We start from the raw sequence: 25,382 nt of genomic DNA on the forward strand, positions 1-25,382 counted from the left end.
ACATTGCTAGCGTTTCACTTTCTGATACAAGTCGTAAAACAAACACTCTTCCATAATCAACTATTCTTGTCTCAACACTCTCTTCGCTTCCCTCCCCAAGACCAACCCTTCTCCTTCACTTTGTGACCGAAGCAAGTATGGAATGGTCATTTCTTGGTTTAGGCCGGATTTGTATAGATTGATCTCTCGAATCTAAAGTACTCCCATGCAGTACATTGTTTAGGATTTAGACTCGTTTCTCACCCATACATGAAATTACCAAAATCAGTAGAAACCGTTTTCACCCTCAAACAATTGGCGACCACAATGGGAGATTAGTCTCTCGGTTACAATATCGATTTCTGAATTTCGCCATTAGACTCCAACTCTGAAAGATGGTCGGTTTTAGGGCTGAATCCGTGACCCCAAATCCCACTCAGACGAATCACAATTTTTCCTCTCCCAACACGACATCTAACAACGCAACCGACGGAGAAGTTCCAAAGCTGGCCGATTTGGCATGGGTTCAAGAGATCCACACCAGGAACATGGATCTGATGAAGGAGGCGATTAACAACATACTTAACTTCCTTATCAGCTTAACATCGTAGTTGAGTGACTCATATGCCCCGGAAGCTCCGGGACTGGGGACTGACGTCCCGGATGATCACTCCCAAGTTAACAACTTCACCACCAACCGGAAACCCGTAAGCCAGGAGGCGGCCTCGTTGGTGGAAAATTTATGTGTACTCCTACACATTTAAAAAGATCAACGAATGGAGGCATTTACCGCCATCAATCAAATAACATTAAATGCATCTCTGGTTCCTTCACGCTTGGAAACTTCAAAAATACTGGAGATGTCCGTCAACAATGTCACGTTCACCGACGACGACATGATGGCATAAGAAATACATAACCAAGCCTACACGTCACAGCTCGTATCAAGGATGTGGAGATCAAGAGGGCCCTTATCGACACATGAGCGTCCTCCAATGTCATTACTCTTAGAATGCTCAGAACAACCAAGGTGCGGCCAAGAGAAGTCGTGAGACAATCTACTACGATGACAGATTTCGAAGTCAACCTAACCAGCACGTACGGATACATCAACCTGAATTTGTCAATAGGACCAGTCCAGTCAAAGGTGAAGTTTGAAGTAATCGAGAAAGATCCAGATTACCATATGATACTGGGAAGGCTGTGGCTCCACGACAACAGAATCATTCCTTCGACGTATCACCAGTGCCTGAAAACCATGCTAAACGGAGAAGTCATCTGCATCTCCGCTTCATTATCCCCCTATGCGCTGATATGTGGCATGGAGATGTTTGAACCAAGGAAGAGTTCCGGGCCCGACAGGAAAGACTCACCACACTCCACTACCGAAGTGGGCGTCAATTGAAGAAAGCGATAGGCTTGCGTCATTTGATGGAGAATCTCGGTCTCACATCATATCTTCAGAGGGGAAGCGCGCCAGTCTCCCCCTGTCAAGCCAAAGTTTGGCTCGCTCCCGTACCAAACGAGGGCGGGCTTTTATCATGAGTCATGATGAAAAAGGGAAAACCGTATATCAACGCCGTTGTTAGCAATTAACAGGGGAGACTACCACCCATTCTCTCCGCCCAGTAGAATGTGATGACAGCAACCGGCCACAAGAGGAAGTGTCGGATGCACCGCGACAGCTACAGGACGGGACCAACTCTACCACGGATGAACTTGAAGTTGTCAACGTCGGGAGCGAGGAATCTCCGCGACCCATCTCAATCAGCTCGACTCTGTGCGCCGACGAACGCGCAAATCCGGTAGACATTCTCAAAGAATATCAAGACATATTCGCATGGACATACGAGGAAATGCCTGGCTTAGATGAGAAGCTGGTCACTCACCATCTACACATAATACCCGGATCCAAACCAGTCAAACAATCGCCGAGACAGTTCAGGCACGATATGGAAGAACATATCAAGATAGAGATTCAAAAGTTGTTGGCCGCTGGTTTCATCAAACTCCTTCACCATCCTACTTGGTTGGCCAACGTAGTTCCGGTAAAAAAGAAGAACCGCCAAATCAGGTGTTGTGTCGATTTTAGGGATCTAACAAATGTTTCCTTAAAGATGATATTCCGCTTCCTAACATCGACATGCTGGTAGACGCCACCAGTGGACACGGTATGTTCTCTTTCATGGACGGGTACATCGGCTACAATCAAATAAAGATGTACGAACACGACGCAAGTAAGACGGCTTTTCGAACTCCTCTCGGAAATTTTTACTATATTGTGCTGCCCTTCGGTTTGAAAAATGCTGGCGCCACCTACCAACACGCCATGACTACCATTTTTCACGACATGATGCACAAGCAAGTCGAAAACTATGTAGATGACATAGTGGTTGAATTAAAAACTCGGATGGCCCATACAGAGGTTATGCGGCAGGTGTTTGAAAGGTGTCGCGAGTACAAACTGAAGATGAACCCATTGAAGTGTGCTTTTGGTGTCTCTTCGGGCAAGTTCCTAGGTTCCAGGTAACCGCCGAGGGAATTAAAGTCGACCCGGTCGAAACCCAAGCCATCCCCACGATGCCACCACCGCGAACTTTGAAAGAACTCCAGAGTTTCATGGGTAAAATAAACTACATTCGCTACTTCATACCAGGATTGGCTCAACTTGTTGCTTCGTTTCCCCTTTGCTAACTAAAAGAGCGAGCTTTGTCTGGACCACGCTACAACATGAGGCATTTAGGAAGATTCAACAAATATTGTCTTCCCCAGCCATCATGAAGTCTCTCATACAAGGAAGACCGTTGTGCCTCTACACTGCTTTTAGTGACACTGCCGTCGGAGCTCTCCTCGCCCAAGAAGATGACGAAGGGATTGAACATCCCATATACTACTTCAGTCGAACTTTAAGAGATGTCGAACTCAGATATCCCAAAGCAGAAAAGGCGTGCTTGGCCTTGATTCACTCCATCCAGAAATTAAGACATTACCTGCTCTCCAATAATGTTTATATCTAAGTACGATCTTGTGAAGTTCCTCCTCTCAAAACCGGCCCTGATAGGGAGGCCAGCCAAAGGGCTCCTGCAAATGTCAGAATTTGACATAACATGCACTTCCCCAAGAGGTATCAAAGGGCAAGCAGTTGTGAATTTGCTAGCAGCGTTCCCGGGAGAGAATAACACAACACTACACGAGAACCTCCCTGGAGATTTTCCGAAAATCTCTTTTATCAAAGAAGAAACGTGGATACTATTTTTCGACGGCTCCGCTACCCCTAACAATGGTACCTGAGGAGCAGGCGTGGTTCTAGTATCCCCGGCTGGTGAATTCTTCTCGCACTCCTTCAAGCTAGACTTCCCTTTCACCAACAATTCAGCAGAATATGGAGCCTTTCTCATCGGACTGTCATTGGCTAAACAAGCTGGAGCCACGCGTCTGGAAATAAGAGGTGATTCTAAATTACTCGTCAACCAGGTGACTGGAGTATACGCACCGAAGGAAATAACATTGGACCCGTATAGAGACGAGGCACAAAAGCTACTAAATTACTTCGCCGACGCGACTTGGACGCAGCGGCAACAAACATGCTGATTGTCTAGCCACACTAGCATCGAAACTGCAATTCGAAGATTTTGAAGAAACCCTGACAGTAAAGAGACGAACCGTGGCTTCAACATGGATTTCGCAACCCTAAGAGGCTGAAGCTGGAGACTGGAGAACATCAATTATCCAAGAGCTTAACAGCTCGCTTTTCCAGGGAAAGATCAGTCTCAAAACTTGACAAAATTTCTTCATGCTCCGAGGAATGTTGTACCATCGAAACCCTGATGGTTCCTTGTCAAGATGCCTCAGAGAGGAAGAGACGAAACAACAAATCAACCGCGTCCATGGTGAAATTTTAGGGCTAACACTAGTGGCAACACTCTATTGTTGTTTGAAACTCCTTGGATACTACTGGCCAGAAATTGAGGCTCAATCTTGGTTGCTTCAAGGAACCTGTTCCAATTGTCAAGCATCGTCGTATCAATTGGAAGTCTTCAATATTTGCCACATTGGGGACTGGAAGGAGCCATACATCAGTTACCTCCGCGACAATGTACTCCCTACCAACAAGAAGAACGCTGCCAAGATAAAACAAAGGTCCAGGAGATTCATATTCCATGAAGAAGTCTTATATCGCAAAATCTTTGGAGGAAGTTTGCTAAGGTGTTTGAACGGGGCAGAAATCCCTATCATGCTGAAAGAAATGCACGAAGGAAAACACCAAGGAAAACGGAAGTTATTTCTTCAGATATACGAGAAATACTATTGGCCAACCATGGAGGATGATGCAGCTGTCTTTGTTCAGAAATGAAAAAAAATGTCAAATCCACGGCAACCTTATCCATGTAGCGTCGACTCCTCTACACTCAATATGAAGTCTGTGGACCGTTTATAGATGGGGACTCGACATCATTGGGAAGATCAACCCACCGTCGTCGAAACAGCACGAATACATAATAACCGCAACCGAGTATTTCACCAAATGGTTCGAAGCCATCCCTTTACGAGTAACTACTGGATCCACAATCGCGGCGTTCATTAAGGAGTACATCATCTGCCGATTTGGCGTGCCTAAACATATCATCACCGACAACGGAACTCCTTTCGCCAACAAGCAAGTACGAGAATCACTTGAAGAATATGAAATTAAGAAAGTTTTCTCCACCGTGTACTATCCCCAAGGAAACGGGCAGGCCGAAAGCACTAACAAGACTTTGATCCGAATCCTCAGTCGGACAGTGCACGATAATCCTCGGACATGGCACGAAAAATTGCCAATGGCACTTTGGGCGTACCGGCCATCACCAAGAAGTTCCACTAGCGCCTATCCCTACTCCCTCGTCTACGGCGCAGACGTCATCCTCCAAACAGAAATCAAAATCCCATCAGCTAGGATTGCCGAAGCAAGCGGAGTTCAATGGAATGAAGCTGAAGCATTGAACGTCAGTGTAGCATAGTTGGACACTGTGGATTCCATAAGATCCAGAGAGGAAGAACACGCACAAGCATACAGAAATATAGTTTCCAGAGCATATAACAAAGTCGTGAAACCTCGGGTTTTTCGAGTAGGATATTTGGTACTGAAGAATGCCAAACACATCCAGCAAGACGTGTCCGCACCAAAATTCTCCCCAAAATGGGAAGGGCCTTATATAGTCACGAAGGCATACAACAGTGGGTACTACAAGATCATTAAAGAAGACGGAGGAAAACTGAAAGCAGTCATCAACGGAAAGTGGCTCAAGGCATACTACGCCTGACCGTCGCCTCACACCTCGCCGTATCATAACACGGCTAGCCAGGTATCTTTCCGCTTTCTTTCACACCTCAGTTATCAAGTTTCTTTTAATTAAAGAAAATTAATAAAATTCTCTCATTTCTTCAAAACCGATACAAGAAAAAAAAATAAAAAAAATAAATAGAAAAATACATGCTCGAGACTCAGAAAGAGAAACCGAGCATATCCCAACTATATAACTCATAAAAGCCCATCCAACAGATTATAATTCCTCGAAAGCATCATCTTCAACCGGTTTTGATACCTTTCACTCCTGCTCTTCAAGTTCTGGATTGACTCTTCCACCTTCTGTGACTCCATGGACAGAGCCTTCTCCTCTTCCAAAATAGCCTTTGCAGCAGGGACAACATTAGCAAGAATATCGGCTATGTCAACCTTCACAATGTCGAGACGACGCCGCAGCCAACTCACGTTGAACTTCAGAGATTCACAGGTAGACACCTTGTTCTCCCACTTTTGAATAGTTGGTTCCACGACGGCACAGATGGATATACTTTCCATTTCAGCGACCATGGGCAAGAGACAATTCACTGTGAAAACCAACGCAGACGGGCAATGTTGCACCACGCTCATCGTAGCAATGTGGCCATATCTTCTCCATATCTTCGTGTAAATAGTCACGAAATCCTTCCGCACCAGAAACCCACCAACATTTCGATAGTTAGAAGATAAACACTTCATGAGGATTTCGAACGACAAACCTGCATTGGGATACTCATGAAAAGAAATGCCTAAATCGGTGTTTTCCAGATCTGCAGCGGTTGGCAGGATCGGACTTGAAGGAAGGGGGCAACCAAATCATCCTCATCAACGACAGTCACACATGCTCTAACAGGATATCTCTGCACATAAGAAGATCTTTTATCACTCGTCATCAAACAACGAAACATCTATTGGTCAATGGAAGCATACCGGTATAATCTTCTTGACTCGGATGATCCGGGTAGGGGAATTGTCGCGAGAGTCAGGCCTCATGCGCTTGACTGAAGAATCTAGCTGGCTCGAGGATGATTCACTTCTGATCGACATGATGAAGAAATATGAACTCGATAAGAGGAAACCTTCCTTTAAACGGGAAAGACGATGCAGCTTCACCGACATAAATACTGTGGAAACCCTAAAGGAAGAAAGAGAAACGGAGGCTGAGAAGAAAAGATGGGACTACATAACATCCAGAAAATCAGCCTCAACGAAACCTCTTGTCAAAACCCTAATGAAGGGTGAACAAAAGAAACACGAGGGCGTGACACTTTGGAGTTTGATTGAGGAAAGGGTTCCCTATCTGAGCCACGAATGGAAGGAGGCAACCAAGATGCGCTAGCAAGTGCCCACGACAAGCCCGCGTCCACACCAGTCCAGCGCACACGCCAAGTCTATGCCAACATCCCGTCAGGTCAATGCTAACAGCTTATTCCAAGCCACTCCAATGCTAACGGCTCCATTCCAAGCCGACCGATGCTAACGGCTCCATCCCAAGACGGCCAATGCTAACGGCTCACTCCAAGCCATTACAACGCTAACGTCTCCATTCCAAGCCGAGCAACGCCTGCGGATCACTTCGCGCCAAGCAATGAAAGCGGCTGCCCACCGAGCCAAATTAGCGCAAAGCCGGCAACATGGGAATCGCAGATGTTCCTTGCCTTCGAAAAAAGTTAGACGGATCTTCCTCACCATCTTTTCATGACTTGCCGTTTCGATTTTTTCCTTGTGTGTCACCATCTTATGCTTACCTCGCAACAACGCTCTTATTCCGAGTTAAACAGGGGACTTAATGTTGATGGTGGTTTTTATCTTAGGATTAAAATCGTAAAACCTTAGTCTGACGTGACGTCGCTCTGTAAGGAAACGGATCCGTGAGTACCAATATCTCCACTAGCGCATTTATTGAGCCTTTAAATACGTCTATGAGAAATTTACCAGGGAACCTTATTTATTTTTATATATACATATATATATATATATATATACGCTATGTTCCACGACAGAACCCTCAAGTATCGACTGGAATTTTCTCCGCACATGCCATCCACGCATGCTATCCAAGTGTGACAACGGCATGCCAACCATGCTAGCTACACCTCCGCGCCAAAGTCATGCCAACCATACTAGCCGCACCACCGTGCCAATGACATACCAACCATGCCAGACACACCTCCGCGCCAAAGGCATGCCAACCATGCCAGCCGCACCTCCGCGCCAAAGGCATGCCAACCATGCCAGCCGCACCACCGTGACAACGGCATGCCAACCATGCCAGCCACACCTCCGCTCCAAAGGCATGCCAACCATGTCAGTCGCACCGCCTCGCCAAAGGCATGCCAACCATGCTAGCCGCACCACCGTGCCAACGACATGCCAACCATGCCATCCCCACCTCCGCGCCAAACGCATGCCAACCATGCCATACACACCACCGTGCCAACGACATGCCAACCATGCCAGCCACACCTCCGCGCCAGAGGCATGCCAACCATGCCAGCTGCACCACCATGCCAACGACATGCCAACCATGCCAGACACACCTCCGCGCCAAAGGCATGCCAGCCGCGCACCACCTGCCAACGGCATGCCAACCATACCAGCCACACCTCCGCGCCAAAGGCATGACAACCATGCCATCCGCAGCACCGTGCCAACGGCATGCCAACCATGTCAGCCGCACCTCCGCGCCAAAGGCATGCCAACCATGTCAGCTGCACCACCGTGCCAACGGCATGCCAACCATGCCACCCGCACCTCCGCACCAAAGGCATGCCAACCATGCCAGCTGCACCACCGTGCCAACGGCATGCCAACGATGCTAGCCGCACCTCCGCGCCAAAGGCATGCCAACAATGCCAGTCACACCATCGTGCCTACGACATACCAGCCACACCTCACGCGCCAAATGCCCAACCATGCCAGCCGCACCGCCGTGCCAATGGCATGCCGACCATACCTCCATGCCGCTGGCCGCCAAACGGAGGGTTGCAACAATCAACGACTACCTTTCCCTCTGAGATGCCAATCTCAGCCGTACAAGTTCGCCACCAAAGGCGTGGCAACTTCTGGCCCAATTCCAAATTCCACGGTTTATACCAAAACCCTAATTTGGCCGCGCCTAAAACATGCCAAAGCCATGCAGGACATGCCTCCATGTCGCTGGCTGCCAAATGGAGGGTTGCAACAATCAACAGCTACCCTTCCTTGTGAGATGCAAATCTCATCCTTACAAGTTCACCACCAAACGCGTGGAAACTTCTGGACCAATGCCAAATTCCATGGTTTATACCAAAACCCTAATTTATCCGCGCCTAAAACATGCCAAAGCCATGCCTGCCATGCCTCCATGCCGCTAGCTTCCAAACAGAGGGTTGCAACAATCAACAACTACCCTTCCCTATGAGATGCAAATCTCAGCCGTACAAGTTCGCCACCAAACGCGTGGAAATTTGTGGTCCAATGCCAAATTCTATGGTTTATGCCAAAACCCTAATTTGGTCGTGCCTAAAACATGCCAAAGCCATGCCTCCGTGCCGCTGGTTGCCAAACGGAGGGTTGCAACAATTAACGGCTACCCTTCCCTCTGAGATGCAAATCTCAGCCGTACAAGTTTTCCACCAAACGCGTGGAAACTTCTAGCCCAATTCCAAATTCCACGATTTATGCCAAAACCCTAATTTGGTCGCGCCTAAAACATGCCAAAGCCATGCCTCCATGCCGCTGGCTGCCAAACGGAGGGTTGCAACAATCAACGACTACCCTTCCCTTTGAGATGCAAATCTCAGCCGTACAAGTTCGCCACCACACGCGTGGCAACTTCTGGACCAATGCCAAACTCTACGGTTTATGCCAAAACCCTAATTTGGCCGGGCCTAAAACGTGCCAAAGCCACGGCCATGCCTCCATGTCACTGGCTGCCAAACGGAGGGTTGCAACAATCAAGGGCTACCCTTCCCTCTGAGATGCAAATCTCAGCCGTACAAGTTCGCCACCAAACGCATGGAAACTTCTGACCCAATGCCAAATTCCACGGTTTGTGACAAACCCTAATTCTGGCTACGCCAAGATCATGCCGAGCCATGCTGGCCATACCTCCATACCGCTGGCTGCCAAATGGAGGTTTGCAACAATCAACGGCTACCCCTCCTCTTGAGACACAGATCTCAGTCGTATAAGTTTGCCGCCAAACCACACGACTTGTGGCAACCCTTTGGCTACGCTACCAACTCTTTGGTCACTACACCCTAATTGGCCATGCAAAGAGATTGCGCAAGCCATGCCAGCACCGTGGCCACGAAACTGGCTACCAACGGAAGTTAGCCGCAATCAACGACTACCCTTCCTCTCAAGATGCAAAATCTCGGCCGTCGAAGGTCGCCACCGAACCGGCAATACTCTCAATTTTAACTTTTCAAACAATAGCTACATGCTACACGTTTTCCACGAAAACACTCGAGACATCAAGACATGTCACAAACGCTCATTAGGGTATTGGTCTGGCGGTTTACAACATGCAACGTGAAATACGCCCGTTACAAGAAAGTTTCATAAGAGTAAGGCGGTTAGTAATGACAGGAAATAATGGTGAAACGTATCCTTCATTATGGAAACATCAATTCCAGGCGTTACACGCTACCATTCTCTTCCATTACTCAACCGTTTCCACTTCTTACGAGGCCAGGGTATGTTTTTTGCGACTTGTATAAATTGGTCTCACCCGTGTCCACCAAACGACATGTTTTGGTCAGGAGAATACAACACTTAGAAATCACCTGTTAACTTTACACATTGCTAGAGGTTCACTTTCTGATACAAGTCGTAAAACAACCACTCTTCCAGAATCAACTATTCTGGTTTCAATACTCTCTTTGCTTCCCTCCCCAAGACCAAACCTTCTCCTTCACTTTGTGACCCAAGCAAGTCTGGAACGACCATTTTTTGGTTTAGTCCGGATTTGTACAGATTGATCTCTCGAATCTAAAGTACTCCAGCGAAGTACATTGTTTAGGGTTTAGACTCGTTTCTCACCCATACACGAAATTACCAAAATCAGCAGAAACCGTTTTCACCCTCAAACAGGCGTATACAAAGCTAAAATCACCTGAAACTGAATGTTATGTACCGACATTGAAATTAGGTTGAATACTATGCCGGTAGTGTGTTACGGCATTTGTTTACATTTATTAGATCATGCCGGTAGTGCTCTTTTGTTATCCAGGAAAACCCTAGAAATTGTTACCAGTACCGGCACTGATTTTAGGTTAATTCCATGCCGGTACTTGGTTACGACATGGATTTGAATTTTTACGTTTGTGCCGGCAGTGCTCTTTTGGTATCTAGGAACTGCCTAGGAATTACTTGAGACTACCGGCATTGTCGATAATTATTGTTCACTGCCGGAATAATGTACCGACATAATGTATTTGTTTAATTACTATACCGTTTATGGTTTCGACATGGTTGATATTCCGTGAATCAATGCCGATACTGATGATTCTATGCCGTTATTTAGTATATCTACGCTGATATTAAAAATGAAATTGAATTGTCTTATATTCATTTCGTGTGTCTTTTGATATAGGGATAGAGCCAAGGAAGCTAACAAAGGAAAAACTAAAGATGCTGGCGTTAAGAAAAGAAAGAAGGACGGTCTTGGTACTCCTCAGTCTCTGCCTCCTCGAGGGAAAGAACAAGGTCGCAACAAGCGTTTGGGGGAGAATACAAGAGGGGAAATTTGGGAGAATGGTGGTGACCGTAGTCGACTCGTAATCCGTGAACCTACTGGAACAGTTGAGCACGATGAGCAAGATGAAGAGGAAAGTGAAGAGGAAGATAATGAGGTTGATCCAAGTCAATTAGCAACCCAAGCCGAAGTTGTAGAGGAAGTTGTTTGGCCAAGTCAACAACTGACACAAGGCAAGGGCAAAGGCAAAGTAAATTTCAAAGGTTCGCACCTTCCTCATACTGATGACATGATACCTAACCTTGATCGTGATAGAATTGGGGTGAAGGTGACAATCCGAGAATGCTATTTGGCTACAAGGACACGTGGGCTCGTACTATCTATCAAACCTATGTAAGAATTTTTTATCTTTTGCATATGTATTGTTTTGTATTTATGTAAAATCTCTTAATTGTATTATATCCTAATTATAGGATCATAAGAAGGTTGTGCGTGTTTGCCGAAACCAAGCCGCGTCTCATTGGGATTTGTCAACGGAATGTGAAGAGGTCCAAACATTAGTAAGGGAGTCTGGTCTATATGGTTTGGTTGAAAATTATGTAAAGTATGATTCTGTGCCAGTCAATTGCTTCGTCGAAAGGTATCATGGTGAAACTAATACCATGCACTTCCCGTTTGGGGAGATGACCTTGATCCCTTATGATGCTCAGAACATGAAAAGACGAGGGTTCCCAAATATACCTCAATCTAAAAGTTTTCCACCAATAGGTCCTTTCTCCGAAAGTGATTGTCTATGGACTGGGTCGAGATAATACAACTAATCGGTTCACACTTCGTGTGATCGTCTATGGATACGAGATCGAGACAATACGACAACAATATAACTTGTGTTATTGACTATGGATACAAGATCGATACGATACAACAACGAAGTATGTTTACTTGATAATAGGTTCGGACTTAACCAAACACAATAGGATTGCTATCAAGTATATAGGAATTAACGTTTGTGTATTTTACTTCTAATTATAATAAAACAATTATAATTACGGAAATAGAAAAGTAAAAGATACAACAAGAATTTGTTAACGAGGAAACAACAAATGCAGAGGAACCCCGGGACCTTGTCCAAATACTCCCAGGATTAAGCCGCTATACAAAATTTAAACCAACTTCGTATAGTTGAGACTAAGCAACTAAACCTATAGTTCACCTAATTCCGTCTGTATCCCTACGCCTCCAACTTGCAATACGTCACGCACTTGGAACAATTCCTTTGGTTCGTATTCCAAACAGTAAAGGAACAACAAATATGTTCGGAAACAATTCTTTTCAAACAAGTGATATGAGTTTGACAAAAGGCTCTCCCGTTTATCCTAATAAACTCCTTTGTCAGGTTCTTAGATCTATCCAATAATAACTACCAAAGTAATTGCCAAGACTTTGTAATAAATACTTCGAATCACAAAGAAACGTATTGATGTCGATCTACTCAAATAATCAATCAAGGTTATCACAAAGACAAACCGATTATAGTTGGATCCCCATCCGATCAAGTTTTATTCACACCAAAGATTATGAACCCAAATCGGAAATCTTCCCCGTCTTCAAATATTCTTAGATCTTCAATAAACACCTGCACACAATCAACTTGAATCTCTTGTGATCAATCACACACAGAACGAAGTCTGTTAACAATGGATTATCACAAGACGTCTTTAGATCTACAAACATTCTAAAGATGCCTGTCAAAACTTCGATCTAGTTTGAGTAAATTTTATATTAGAAGAGAAGATTCTCAAACAAACTAGGTGCAATAAAAGTTCAACAACCGTTAGTTAATCAAATCAATCGAAAACTAATAATTAACTGCAATTATCTAATTTCCCACCAACCGTACTCGTAGAGCTTCCCAATTCCAAAGAAGTCTTTAAAACGAGCGGTCGTAAGAGATTTCGCCTAATTAGGGTACTTTCCTCTCCGAATAGACGACTCCACCAATAATAACACAACTAGGTAGTTTTGTTGTCTCTGAGGATTAGTTTGCTCGAAATGCAAACTTCAATATTTATAGACCAAGGAATTTCCAAAACCGAAAATATTCTCAAGATATGCAATATATTTCCAAATTCGGTTTCCATAATTCCTGGAAATGCTTTGTCCAAATATCGACCGAAATCTCAGTATAAAATCTCCAATTAGTAAATGCACATTACCAATTTTTATTTTCTAAAGATATGCATTTTAATTGCTGGAAATTAAAAGCATATAAAATTAAAAACCTTAATTAAAAGATTCTCAATTTATTTTGATCCGGGATTCTCCGTTAGCTATTAAGGAATATCTTTGAAAAATAAAAAATAAGAGTTACTGCACATGTTCAAAGTATGTCGACATATTTACTTTGTAAATCCTTTTTCATATTTACAGTCTTGGAACCGATTTGCCACACTTCCAAACAAGTTTAGAATTGGTTCATCTAACTTCCAAGAACTATGTGATTGATTATCCTATCAAATCACCATCAATGGGTTTCACGGTTCTACCTCCATGTGGGTACTAGGATTAGTCACACTAGATCCAAAACTTGGTTGACTAGGTACTAGGATTGGTTACCACATATTTATGGTATCTAACTTGTATTCGTTTGCACAAGTCATAGGATCGGTTCCCCAATTACTAAAAACTTGTTGCACCTCTAACAAGGATTTATTCCCTCTTACATGTGATCGGTTTCACCTCTTACTAGGATCGGTTCCCCAATGTCTAGAGTTGGTCATACCAATTACACTAAATCGATCATACCATCTCAGGTGATTACTTAAGATCGGTTTCACTAATAAAAGTCATACCAATACAAAAGTCAGGCTTTGCGAATAGTTTTACCAAGATACATAAACAAGTTATGAACGGTTATACCAAACGCACATATTGGTAATCCAAAGATTTGCAATGAATAACAATACCAATAAGCCTAGCGATTTCCCTTTCGATTCATAAAACAAGTTTATGAATTGTACTTCCTTTAAACGAATGTAAAACATTGTTTCCTAGGACAAAATCTTCACCCATACCCATACATAATCACAATAGAATCCATATGATTATGTCGATGTCTTATATACAAAGTTCAAAAGATAGACGTTATACTTTGTATTGTAATTCCTTAATACTATGTCTAACTAGAGTATAATCATTCACAGCTTCGCAGTTATGTTTTCAATATGCACGACTTGAAATATAAGTTAGATAATGAAACAATTCAAGTCAAATATTACTAACCTCAATAGGAAGGATGATGTCGTCGTTGTAGATCCTTACTTCTTCACATTCTTCAAGTCTCCACGTAATACTTGTAATGTCTCATATCCTAACCTATACGAAGTTGACTAGTAAATAATCAAGCGACGATATCTAAATGAGTTTTGATTCACTAAAATATGACAACTAAACTTGACATACCAACACTTTGTGGGTTCAACAATCTTCCCCTTTTTCAATTTTAGTGACAAAACTCTTACATCATATGGATAAAAAAATTACAAGAATTCATTACACATACGCTTGATTCCAAGTTTCAACAACACAATAACCTGTATACATTCAATCCATAAATGCCGATGTTGACATTATAATAACAAAGCTAATACTCCCTCTAAAGGTGAGATAGGTAGATTTTCAATCCGCACGTCTTTGTTATTTCCTTTGTAGTTAAGATAACCACAAGTATCAATATGATATGTTACTCCCCCTTAGTCTATGCTTTACTCTTTCGTTAGATATAACGTTTAAGCACCATTGTCCTTTCCTTAGTGATACCAAATCACTTGTTTACTCCATATATTTCTCCCCATTTTTGTCACAAAATGACAAAGGTACTAGCAAATAAAGGACAAACCTAAAGGATCTTATAAATCTCAAAAGACTTGCGAAACCTATAAGAGTTAAGCACGAGGGTTCCACACACCATTTTAGATAACCAATATCAAAACCGAAACTACAAAGTAATTTTGTTTTGATATGTCACCAAGAAATCAATTGCCCGAAGCAATTTTCCCTAATAGTTTAGAAAATCAAAAATTGATTAAGCTCCTTAGTTCTTTTGCTAAACCGATTGTACAAATACAATCGCTTGTTCGATAAGACCAAAATAAAGATCAGAATTAACTCTATTTTTCTCATCAGTTTTTAATTATTCAAATAATAACTTAGACCTTTCACTTTTAAACAAGACAAGTACTAGGTTAGTTAACTAGCATTTCTTGTTAAGGCATTCGATTAGACTTGAATAACCGAAACCTCCACTTTGATAAGTCTAACTAAGATCATTAACTTAGTTTCTCTTATCCAGAGAATCGAATTGGACTAAACAATTCATCCCAAAAACCTTTTTGTTAAGCCATAAACAATTCATGCAAACCAAATAAATCAACTTGCATAATTATTTACCTCAACCGGAAGCAATTGAAAAAAACATAGACATTACAGTACCGCAATTGCGCCCAAATTTTGTAAGACTAAACAATTGATACCAAACAATAAAGCAAGATAACAATAGTTTTTCTTAACCAGAAACAATTGAATCACACACACATCCATACACAAATAATGGAATAAACATCAATTTTACCGAAATTTTGTTAAGCAAAAGCAATAAATATATGCAATAAAATCAGGCTTTTCTTAAATAGGAAAACGATTAACTAACAAATTCGTTACCTCAAGTTCTGCATCCTCTTCTCCCTTTTCTTCACATCTTTCCAGGGAGAATATCATCATGTTGTCATCCTCTTGCAAGACAAAAGAACAACAACAACCAACCTTTATCAGAGAAAGGTTGAAAACCCTGTTTTTACCTAATGCATGGCAAAAGTTGAAAACCCCGAAACACATATCCTTTTATGCTAAACCAAAAACGATTCATCATATTGTTACTTTTTCACACATGAGTTTCAATCAGAACCCCTTATGATCCTTTGATAAAGCCTACCAACATGGACTATAACTTAATCCTGCTAAACCAAAAAGTCACCCAAACCATAAGGGTTCACACCATATGAGATCGAATTTTAAGATTATGAAAACTGAAAACATACATCTCATAAATCAATCTGCAATACACCATAAATATTCAACATAAAATCAAGTGTTGCAATTACCTCAATCTTGTATAAAATTGAATTACGAAGCCAACACAAAAAGAATGAGGTCATTCTGAGTTCGGACGAAGAAGTTATGGGCAAAAAAGTTTTACACTCCTTCGTATGGACCAATCACACCAATCACTAGGATCGCTTACACGTCTCACTAGGATCGGTTACTGAAAAGGTGAAGGTACCCAAATATACCTCAATCTAAAAATTTTCCTACCTATAATTCCTTTCTCCAAAAGTGATTGTCTATGGACTGAGACGAGACAATACAATTAATCGGTTCACACTTCGTGTGATCGTCTATGGATACAAGATCAAGACAATACGACAACGAAGTATGTTTACTTGATAAAAAGGTTCGGACTTAACCAAACACAATATGATTCACTTATCAATTAAATAGGAATTAACGTTTGTGTGATTTACTTTAATTATAATAAAATAATTATAATGCGGAAAATAAAAGTAAATGATACAGCAAAATTTTGTTAATGAGGAAACCACAAATGCAGAAAAACCCCGGGACCTAGTCCAGAATTGAATACTCTCAGGATTAAGCCGCTACACAAAATTACACCAACTTCGTATAGTTGAGACCAAGCAACTAAACCTATAGTTCACCTAGTTTTGTCTGTATTCCCATGCCTCCAACTTATAAATAAGTCACGTACTTAGATCAATTCCTTTCGTTCGTATTCCAAATAGTTAAGGAACAACAAATATGTTTGGTATCAACTCTCTTCAACTAAATGATATGAGTTGGACAAAGGCTCTTCTGTTTATCTTAACATAAACTCCTTCGCCGGGTCCTTAGATCTATCTTACGTTAATTACCAAAGTAATCGTTAAGATTTTGCGATCAACACTCTTAATCCAAAGAATTGTGTTGATGCCGATCTACTCAATTAATCAATCCAATTCTATCACAAGGATAAAACCAATTATTAATTGGATCCTCTTTTTACCGAAACAAGTATTGTGCACGCCAAAGATTATGAACTCACAAATGAGAAATCCTCAATATCTTCTTCGTCTTCAAATATTCTTAGATCTTCAATAAACACCTGCACACAATCACTTGAATCTCTTGTGATCAATCATGCACAGAACGGAGTCTGTTAACAATGGATTATCACAAGATCGTCTTTAGAACTAACAACAGTGTAAAGATAGCTGTCGAAACTCTGAACTAGTTTGAGTGAATCTTATATCAAAAGAGAAGATTCTCAGGCATAAACAAACCAGGTGTAATCATATTTCAACCACCGTTAGTCAATCAAATCAATGAAAACAAAAGATAAACCATAATTATGTTTCCCACCAACGGTACACGCTAGAGCTTCTCAATACCAAAGCGCAGAGAGAATTTCCTCTTCTTAACTGTCGAGTACCCCTAGGTTTCCTCGTCTTGCTTTGCTTCTACCTTAACTGTCGAGTACCCCTAGGTTTCCGAGATTCCCCATGAGGCAGTTTAAACTGAGCGGCCGTAAGAGATTTCTCCTAATTAGGTTACTCTCCTCTCCGAATAGGAAAGTACACCGGTAAAAACTACAAAGAGGAAGTCTGTTGTTACTAAGGATTAGTTTGCTAGAAGGTAAACTTCAAGTATTTTTAGACAAGGAAGTTTGGACACCGAGGAATTTCCAAAACCGAAAATGTTCTCAAGATATTCATTAAAGAACAAATTCAGTTTCCATAATTCCTGGAAATGCTCTGTCCAAAAATAATGATTGAAATCTCTCGGAAAATCTAATTAGTAGATGCACATTACCAATTGTTATATTTTCCTACAAAATGAAATTAATAACCTTAATTAAAAGATTCTTAACTTACTTATGTTTCGATCCCTGGATTTCTTCCTTTAGATATTAAGGAATAACTTTGAACAATTAAAGAAATAAACATTCACAACACGTTTTCAAAGTATGTCGACATCCTTACTTTGTAAGTTCTCTTTCACACTTACAACCTTGAAACCTATTTGCCACACTTCCAAACAAGTTTAGAATTGGTTCATCTGTCTTTCAAGAACTATGTGATTGATAAAACAAACATTCAATCACAATCATGGGTTTAACGGTTCTACCAAAACAAGTTTCGGTTCTACCTCCATGTGAATACTGTGCATAGTCACACTAACTTTCCAAAATTCGGTTGACTAGGTACTAGGATCGGTTCCCCACATATATATGGTATCTAACTTATATGTGTTACACATTTCCATAGGATCGGTTCCCCTTTGCCTAATAACGTGTTGCACATGTTCATAGGATCGGTTCCCATTTCTGCTATAAACCTTGTTGCACCCCATACAAGGATCGGTTCCCCTTTGTGATGTACTGCACCTCTTACTAGGATCGGTTCCCCTTTCCCAAATTTGGTCAGACAAAACACAAACCCGATCATACCATCTCAGGTGATTACTTAATATCGGTTTCACCAATAAAAGTCATACCAATAATAAGTCAGGCCTTTGTGAATAGTTCTACCAAGAACACAAACAAGTTGTGAGCGGTTTTACTCAATCACACATATTGGTTGTTCATAAGATAAGAAATAAATAACAAAACCAATAACACCTGCCAATTTCCTTTTCAGTTCACCAACAAGTTTATGAACTTACTTACTTAGAACACATGTAAAACATTGTTTCCTAGGATGAAATCCTCACCTCATACCCATACATAATCACAATAGCATTCAAATTATTATGACGATGTCTTATCTATAAAGTTTTTGGTTAAGCAATAAACCTCGTATTGTATTCCTTAATACTATGTCTATCTAGAGTTCAAATATGCTTCGCAGTTTTGTTTTCAATATGCACGACTTGAAAGATACGATATGTAATGAAACAGTTTAAGTCAAATATCACTAACCTCAAGTGGAAGGATGATTGTTGTCGTTGTAGCTCCTTGCTTCTTCACATCTTCAAGACTTCGCAATACTTGTAATGTCTCATATCCTAATACTTTCAGGCTAACCTATACGAAGTTGACTCTAATACGTAATCAAGCGACTCTAAACATGAGTTTTGATTCACTAAAATATGACAACCAAACTTGACATACTAACGCTTGGTTGGTTCAACCGAGCTATGCTCTAACAGTTACAGTAGTTACTTGTGATGGATCACAACACTAAACTGTTTTTGACATAACTTTTGCACACAATGTCCGAATTTAGTGATTGTTGGCTCGTTTTAACCATAAAAACAAGAGTTATACATATATTATCAGTAGATATCAACATCATAAACTCAAAATTACCTTTTTTATAAAAATCTCAAATATAGATAGATAAGGTACGAGTATAGAAAAAAAGAAATCTCCCTAAAGATGTTAATTAGTCATATAATAACTGAGAGATCATGTGCTCAGTTTTTCATGTGCTTCCTCACCTTTAAATAGAGGGATCACCAAGGTGAGCATGCACATTCTATCACAACTAGGTTTTGTTGAGTTGAGCCTTGTCTTGTTCGTCACGAGTGACTAAGACATAATCATCATTCTTGACCTCTTGTTTGGTTTGTTTTCTCTTGTTCCATCTCTTGTTTTTATTCTTTGACTTGTGATGAAGAGTGTCATTATCACAACGTTTACTACTACAAGAGATTTCAGACATGATGTCTTTCGTTTTAGTCTTTCAAGAAAACTCTAATAATTATTTTCACCAACAATTAACAGCTGAGAATCATTCTTGTGGCTAAATTTTGGTCCCTTCTTGGCTATGAAGGACTTCGGGACCCATTTAGAGTTGGGTTTCGTAGGAGCAGCTTTCTCCTTCATATTATTAGGACGATCGTCCTTTTGAATACTTTGCGAAACATTTTTTCTCCAATTTGGAACATTATATATTGTCTTTGTATTTACAAAGTCATCTCTCTTTCTATATTCGAGTCTTTTATGAGATGGCCTTGTCGAACGATAGGGAAAATTTGAACTATCATAATAATAATATTTTGCCTAAACTTTGGACAATATAGATCCGAGTTCCTTTGGGGAAAAATCTTAGCCAATTCGTTTGATCCAAAAGAAAGTGTATTTTCTATCTTACGAATCTTGCATCCCCATTCCACATGCCCTTTATTGCCACTATAACAATAATGCTTAGTAACATATGAAGTATGAGTTTTAATATTACCTTTTTGTGGATCCTCTTATATTGGAGCTCGACGAGTTTTCTTCTTCTTCTTATCTTTGTTCAACATTGTTGCTTTGCTGATATTAGCAGAAGTTCTCTCTTTGATAGTTGTACTTGACGAGTCTGGTTGCACACAATTCTTAGGAATGATTGGCTTTATTTCTTTACAAAGTCATCTCTCTTTCTATATATTGTCTTTGTATTTACAAAGTCATCTCTCTTTCTATATTCGAGTCTTTTATGAGATGGCCTTGTCGAACGATAGGGAAAATTTGAACTATCATAATAATAATATTTTGCCTAAACTTTGGACAATATAGATCCGAGTTCCTTTGGGGAAAAATCTTAGCCAATTCGTTTGATCCAAAAGAAAGTGTATTTTCTATCTTACGAATCTTGCATCCCCATTCCACATGCCCTTTATTGCCACTATAACAATAATGCTTAGTAACATATGAAGTATGAGTTTTAATATTACCTTTTTGTGGATCCTCTTATATTGGAGCTCGACGAGTTTTCTTCTTCTTCTTATCTTTGTTCAACATTGTTGCTTTGCTGATATTAGCAGAAGTTCTCTCTTTGATAGTTGTACTTGACGAGTCTGGTTGCACACAATTCTTAGGAATGATTGGCTTTATTTCTTCACGAGAAATAGGAGAATCTTCGACATTAGTGGAAGACTTTGGTTGAGAAGAATTTATAGCTTTGACAAATTTTGCCTCTCTGCTAATATTTGAAGCATCTATTCCCTTATAGCCCAATCCTCGTGTATCACGATGATTTCTACTTGCTTCTAACATTGAGGTTAAGTTGTTTGAGATAACATTGAACTTTTTCAGGTTCAAATTTTCTTCTTCCAACATCTTGATTTTATCAAGAGCAACAACTAGCTCAGCCTCAAGGAATTTTTCTCGTGAGAGATATATACCTTGCTTTTCTTCAAAACTCTTTTGTTGAGATTTAATCCTTGATTTAGATTCAACAAGTTTCTCTTCCAAGGATTGAATCTCCAAGGAAGAAGTATTCTTGAGAGTTCTAATTCCGTTGTCAAGGAGGACAGATCATGAACAAGTTGTTCATTTTCATCTTGCAAACAACCTAATTCTTCTAGAAGTTTTCCTTCTCTTTTTAGTCCAAAAGTGATTTCAGTTGCACAAGAGTCAAAACTTTCTTTTAACTCTTGTAGCTCGGAAGTTTTTACACTCACATAATCAACAACCTTTTCATCTCCTACAGAAGGTTTTTCAGAATCGAGGTCATTGATCATCAGTACAGGACTTAACTTAATATCATCTTGAGAATATTCAGAAGTATTTTCAAATGAGCCCGTAGAACTCGATGAGGATGTATCTTCTAAGAATTTTTCAAAATCAAAGCTTCCAAAGTCTTGCGAAACGTTAACTGAGTCCTTCTTAAGTTTTCGCTCTCGCTTAACTCTACTTTGACTCATGTATCATAGGTTGGATTGCACCAAACACAGATTGTTAGATCTTTTCGTGTTTGCCTGCTCTGATACCAATTGAAAAGACGAGGTTACCCAATATACCTCAATCTAAAAATTTTCCACCTATAAGTCCTTTCTCGGAAAGTGATTATCTAAGGACAAGGTCGAGACAATACAACTAATCGGTTCACACTTCGTGTGATCGTCTATGGATAAAAGATCGATACAATACGACAACAAGATAACTTATGTGATTGACTATAGATACAATATCGAGACAGTACAACAACGAAGTATGTTTACTTGATAATAGGTTCGGACTTAACCAAACACAATAAGATTGCTATCATGTAAATAGGAATTAACATTTGTGTATTTTAATTCTTTATAGTAAAACAATTATAATTGCGGAAATAGAAAAGCAAAAGACACAACAAGATTTTGTTAACGAGGAAATCGCAAATGCAGAAATACCCCGTGACCTTATCCAGAATTGAGTACTCTCGGGATTAAGCCGCTATACAAAATCTAAACCAACTTCGTATAGTTGAGACCAAGCAACTAAACCTATATTTTACCTAGTTCCGTTTGTATCCATGCGCCTCCAAATTTCAATAAGTCACGCACTTGGAACAATTCCTTTGGTTCGTATTCCAAACTGTAAAGGAACGACAAATCTGTTCGGTAAAAATTCTTTTCAAACAAGTGATATGAGTTTGACAAAAGGCTCTTCCGTTTATCCAAATAAAATTCTTTGTCAGGTTCTTAGATATATCCAATAACAATTACCAAACTAATTGTCAATACCTTGCAATCAATACTTCGAATCACAAAGAAACGTATTGATGCCGATCTACTCAACTAATCAATCAAGGTTATTACTAAAAACTTGTTGCACATCTTACAATGATCGATTCCCTCTTACATATAATCGGTTGAACCTCTTACTAGGATCGGTTCCCCAATGTCTAGAGTTGGTCATACCAATTACACTAAATCGATCATACCATCTTAGGTGATTACTTAAGATCGGTTTCACTAATAAAAGTCATACCAATACAAAAGTCAGGCCTTGTGAATAGTTTTACCAAGATACATAAACAATTTATGAACGGTTATACCAAACACACATATTGGTAATACAAAGATTTGCAATGAATAACGATACCAATAAGCTTAGCGATTTTCCTTTCGATTCATAAAACAAGTTTATGAATTGTACTTCCTTTAAACGAATGTAAAACATTATTTCCTAAGACGAAATCTTCACCCATACCCATACATAATCACAATAGCATTCATACGATTATGTCGATGTCTTCTATACATAGTTCAAAAGATTGACGTTATACTTCGTATTCATACGATTATGTCGATGCCCTCTCTGGCCTGATGCACAATGATTGTGCAATACTCGTTCTGCCAGCCCTCTCTGGCAAGATGCACAATGATTGTGCAATACTCGTTCTGCCATCCCTCTATGGCATGATGCACAATGATTGTGCAATACTCGTTCTGCCAGACCTCTCTGGCATGATGCACAATGATTTTCCGCAATGATCGCGTACAATGATTGTGCTGCAACGCTCAAGGATACCTACCCAACTGGCTTAATGCATCATGATGATGTAGCATTGGCTATAGGCCAGTATTCTTCTTAACGCGACAGAAACTTTAGATGAAGCTTCATCTCATTCCTTGGCGCATATTTCAGCATGCACCATGCTAAAACACAGGGTGTTACATTATTACACCCTTCAAAGAATTTCTTCCTCGAAATTCAAAATCAAAGTTATTGTGGACAATCTCTTCGGTTTGAATTTCCTGAGCAAAAGTCTCATACCAGATACTCAGAGATCACGGGTTTCTTCAAGTTATCGTGAACAACAATTTAGACCTTCTGAGCAACCGTCCCATACTGCCTGCCCAGGAATCCAAAATTTTCCACAACAATACCAAGAATCGCAATTGGCCAGTGCCAAGAGGATATCTCGACAAGGTATCCTAGATGACATCCCATACTACCACCCAGGAATCCCTAAGGTTCACAAGTTGAAAGGTGTCATCGAAATGACAATATTTTATTTAGCACAGTACTGTGTGGAACAGATTCCAGTTGCCCACAGTCCCTGACGGTCATCCAGGTTGCCACTCGTAAGTGGGATGCTAGCCGGGCCTGACAACACACACCATTGGCCAGTTGCCAATATGTGGGGATGATCAGTCCCATTATCTACCCACCGTCTCAGATGGTCTTGCGGATATCCACTCGTAAGTGGGGTGCCACTTAGGCCAGGAAAAATCACAGTACCCAAACAAGCTCAACTGGAATTGCAAAGTAAATGGCAGTTCCAGTCACAAATTCTTTCCACGCAAAAGTTGGCCTACTCTCCAACTTTATATTTTTCTTTGTAGGAAAATGCTCGCTGACAAGTCCATTCCGCACAGTCCCTAGAGTTATCTCGGAACTTGCTCTGATACCAACTGTGACGGACCAGAAAATTACGCCTTTGGCGCGTTGCCCCGCAGGCCGTAACTCCCCCGGTGCACCATGATGAAGCTACGGTCCGGGCCTTAAAACTAGGCAAATGCAAGTCCATCTTCCCTTGCAAGCATGCTCGGGGAGCATGATGCAGATAACTTATTTTTCACACCGTTCCAACTCACCCTTGATCTGCAAATGGTTTATTAAGGTAACAAGAACTTTCCTAAAACGATAAAAACGGCCTTTTGCCCTAAACGATGGAATTTGGCTATATTCCGGTGACCATGTGGATTTATAGAACAACATGTCTTGATATTTGGGTCGTTTCCCATTAAAATGGACTCCTATTGAGCTAAATTACGACACTCGGGTTTTTAGCCTCCAAATATGCTATAGCTTGCTCTTTGTAGCTTGATAGGAAGTATGAGCATCCACTTACTGGCATGCTATTAAGCCTCATCAAGATTGACCACAATCATCTCTTGCATAGAGCTACCGATATTAGATGATATGAGGGGCCACTCTACCGCAATCATCTCGCAATTAGATGATATGAGCGAAAACATGCTGGACCAGCAATGCTGCAACTCATTGCGGATGCCTACGTACCCTTCCCTACTCTAAAGGGATCAAGCAAAGACCGTAGCTCATCCGCGAATGGACAAAAAACTTAAACCAACTCGTTTTCAAGGTTGTGGCCTAGCAAAAATGGTAATGGGATAGTCCGTATATGCTGTTTCGTCATGATGCACATTGATTATGCATCATCGGGTCTGCGACATGGCATAGTGATGCCTAAGAATCAAATGCTCCATACGCAAGGCTACACAACTATAAATTAGGCATAAGCATCATTTATAATCTTCCGTCTAAGCTATGAAGCTTACTTGGTACATAGTCCGCATAAGCATCTTCAACTCACCATCCCTCCCTATATATGTCTTAATGGAATATCTACAAGTATGGAAAGGGGAGGATATTTACATGCCTGCTTCACTATTCATCGCAATGATTGCGCAATGCCCTCTCTGTCCTGATGCACAATGATTGTGCAATACTCGTTCTGCAAGCCCTCTCTGGCATGATGCACAATGATTGTGCAATACTCGTTCTGCCAGCCCTTTCTGGCATGATGCACAATGATTGTCCGCAATGATTGCGCATAATGATTG

The sequence above is a fragment of the Papaver somniferum genome, chromosome 4 (genome assembly GCF_003573695.1).
Source record: "Papaver somniferum cultivar HN1 chromosome 4, ASM357369v1, whole genome shotgun sequence".
In the NCBI taxonomy this organism is placed as follows: Eukaryota; Viridiplantae; Streptophyta; class Magnoliopsida; order Ranunculales; family Papaveraceae; genus Papaver; species Papaver somniferum.